This window comes from Theropithecus gelada, chromosome 6 (genome assembly GCF_003255815.1).
Source record: "Theropithecus gelada isolate Dixy chromosome 6, Tgel_1.0, whole genome shotgun sequence".
Taxonomy (NCBI): domain Eukaryota; kingdom Metazoa; phylum Chordata; class Mammalia; order Primates; family Cercopithecidae; genus Theropithecus; species Theropithecus gelada.
In genome coordinates, this window is record NC_037673.1 from 72,296,593 (window position 1) to 72,300,174 (window position 3,582).

Sequence of the window (3,582 nt, forward strand, 5' to 3'; positions counted from 1 at the left end):
AGCCACAACTTCAGCCCCAGTTTGAAAGTCTTCATAACTCTTTTCCTTAAAAATATTTCTCAGCTGGGCGTGGTGGCTCCTGCCTGTAATTCCAGCACTTTGGCAGGCCGAGGCGGGCAGATCATGAGGTCAGGAGTTCGAGACCAGACTGTTCAACATGGTGAAACCCCATCTTTTCCAAAAATACAAAAATTAGCAGGGTGTGGTGGCACATGTCTGTAGTCCCAGCTACTTGGGCAGACAGCTGAGGCAGTAGAATAGCTTGAACCGGGAGGTGCAGGTTGCAGTGGGCTGAGATTGTGCCACTGCACTCCAGCCTGGGTGACAGAGTGAGACTGTCTCAAAAAAAAAAAAAAAATCCCAATTTTTGATCAAATGAAAAAAAAAATCTAAAAAGTAGAAAACCCCACAGACCGTAACACTAGATAATAGTTGACCACTAATGCTTGAAATGATTATCATGAGAGATTATTTCTTTGGGTCTAGAAGGCCTTCGTGTAGAAGAGAGACCACTGTGACCAACTGAGTCCTTGCCTACCATCCAGACGCCTTAGCCTCACTGCCAACAAGCTAAGAGATGCTGGCTGAGTAAGGGCCTACTCTGGCTTGTAAAGCCCCCTCCAGCTCCAGTGGTTTATAATTCTAAGTAAACTAATACTTTAGAGAGATGAGTCAAGAGCTGCTTGATGGAACATCACTCCAGGCAAAGGATACCGAGTGCAAAGGAATGACGGGGGCACACATGGCTGGAGTAGGATGATAATATGAATCACAGGCGATAACATCAAGAATGTGGTGTGTGTGGATGGGGAAGAGGGAACAGGATGTGTAAACCTTTGATAGGTTTTGGTTTTTACTCAGAGGGAAGTGGGAAACACTTCAGTTTTTTTTTTTTTTTTCTTTTCCTTTTTTGTTTTTGAGATAGACTTTTGCTCTTGTTGCCCAGGCTGGAGTGCAATGGTGCCATCTCGGCTCACTGCAATCTCCGCCTCTCAGGTTCAAGCGATTCTCCCGCCTCAACCTTCCAAGTAGCTAGGATTACAGGCATGCACCACCAAGCCCAGCTAATTTTGTAGTTTTAGTAGAGACAGGGTTTCACCATGTTGGTCAGGCTAGTCTCGAACTCCTGACCTCAGGTGATCCACACGCCTCAGCCTCCCAAAGTGCTGGGATTATAGGCGTGAGCCACCGTGCTCAGCCTAATTTTCATTTTATAATTTTAACTTTTTTTTTGAGACCAAGTCTTGCTCTGTTGCCCAGGCAGGAGTGCAGTGGCACAATCTCTGCTCACTGCAACCTCCACCTCCAGGACTCAAGCGATTCTCCTGCCTCAGCCTCCCGAGTAGCTGGGATTACAGGCCTGTGCCACCAAATCCGGCTAATTTTTAGTAGAGATGGGGTTTCACCATGTTGGCCAGACTGGTCTTGAACTCCTGACCTCAAGTGATCTGCCTGCCTTGGCTTCCCAAAGTGCTGGGATTACAGGTGTGAGCCAGTGTGCCTGGCCAAATAATTTTAATTTTTTAGAGACAGGGTCTCACTTGGTTGTTCAGGCTGGAGTGCAGTGGCACACTCATGGCTCACTGCAGCCTGGAAGTCCTGGGCTTAAGTGATCCCTCTGCCCAGCCACCTGCATAGCTCGGACTACAGGTGCATACAACCACCCCTGGGTAATTTTTTGTAAAAATAGGGTCTCAATATATTGCTCAGGCTGGTCTCAAACTCCTAGGCTCAAGCAATCCTTCTGCCTTGGCCTCCCACATGTCTGGGATTATAGGCATGAGCCACTGTACCCAGCCTGACTCCAACACTTGATTTGAGCAATTGGAAGGATGGAGTTGTAATTTAAGGAGAGGGGGAAGACTGTGAAAAGGGTGGTGGAGGTGGAATGAATCAGGAATTTGGTTTTGGACTTATGTTTGATATGCCTGTAGAAACATCCAAGGGGGGATTTTGAATAGCTAGATGAATATGCTATATGTCTGGACTGGGGAAATCAGGAGTAGAAATAGAAATTTGGAAGCTGTCAACAGATAGATGATATTTAAAACCATGGGACTGAATGAGGTCATCAAAAGAATAAGTGTATACATTGAGAAGAAAAGAAGTCTGCTGGGCGCAGTGGCTCATGCCTGTAATTCCAACACTTTGGGAAGCCAAGGTGGGAGGATTGCTTGAGCCCAAGTGTTCAAGACCAGCCTGGGCAACATAGTGAGACCCTGTCTCTACAAGAAATAAGAAAATATTAGCCAGGCCTGGTGGTGTGTGCCCATAGTCCCAGCTACTCAGGGCCTGAGGTGAGAGGATTGCTTAAGCCCGGGAGGTTGAGGCTGCAGTGAGCCATGATCATGCCATTGCACTCCAGCCCTGGGCAGCAGAGTAAAATCCTGTCTCCAAAAAAAAAAAAAAAAAAAAAAAGGAAAGAAGTCCAAAGACTAAGCTAGGGCACTCACTCCAGAATATAGTGGTCAGGAGGGTAGGTGGGAACTAGCGAAGAATCCACTTCTGAGTTGCTAATGGGGCAGATGGAGAATCAAGAGAAGAGCGGGCCTGGAGGCCAAGTGAATAGAGCATTCCAGAAAGAGGGAGAAATCAATTGTGTCCAATTCTACAGCTAGGCTGAGTAACTGAGAAAGGACTGAGAGAGGACCACAGGACTTACCACGTGGAGGTCATTGCTAACCTTGTCCAGAGTGAGTGCTCAATGAATCAGTGAATAAATGAGTGTAACTTTCTCCAGCTATATTTGATCAGGACCCAATAACTTGGGGACTTTGTTTCTCCAGGAAGAGTTCGATGAATTATTTGAATGAAATACCTTTTCCCTCAGTGTCTAAACTCCTCTTTGGAATTGTAGGTGGCGGAAGATTGCATAGTTCCTAATCTCTGGAAGCCAGGCAGTCTGGAGTTGCCTGTGGTCATTTCTCTATACTGTTCCACACAGCCACACAATACTCCAATCCCTTCAGGGCAAAGGAGTCATCAACCCCTGAAAAACAAACACTATGCTCCCCAAATTACAGAAAAACACCTGCAAACTGACTCAAGTGAGGTAGTTCATTTAGTCAGGCTGTGGGAAGAAACCACATTTTTGAGATAATTAACTCATAGCATTGTTCAATAATGTCTTTTCTTGGAAACTGCGGTGAGTCAAGGCATATTCCCATAAAATACAGTGAAATTTTCTTTTTCTTTTTTTTTTTTTTTCTGTTGAGACGGAGTCTCGCTCTGTCGCCCAGGCTGGAGTGTAGTGGCGCGATCTTGGCTCACTGCAAGCTCCACCTGGGTTCAGGCCATTCTCCTGCCTCAGCCTCCAGAGTAGTTGGGACTACAGCACCTGCCGCCACGCCCGGCTAATTTTTTGTGTTTTGTTTAGTAGAGACGGGGTTTCACCATGTTAGCCAGGATGGTCTCAATCTCCTGACCTTGTGATCCACCCACCTCGGCCTCCCAAAGTGCTGGGATTACAGGCGTGAGCCACCGTGCCCGGCCTACAGTGAAAATTTCAATCGAAAGCAGCTGAACCGGCGGGGCGTGGTGGCTCAAGCCTGTAATCGCAGCACTTTGGGAGGCCGAGGCGGG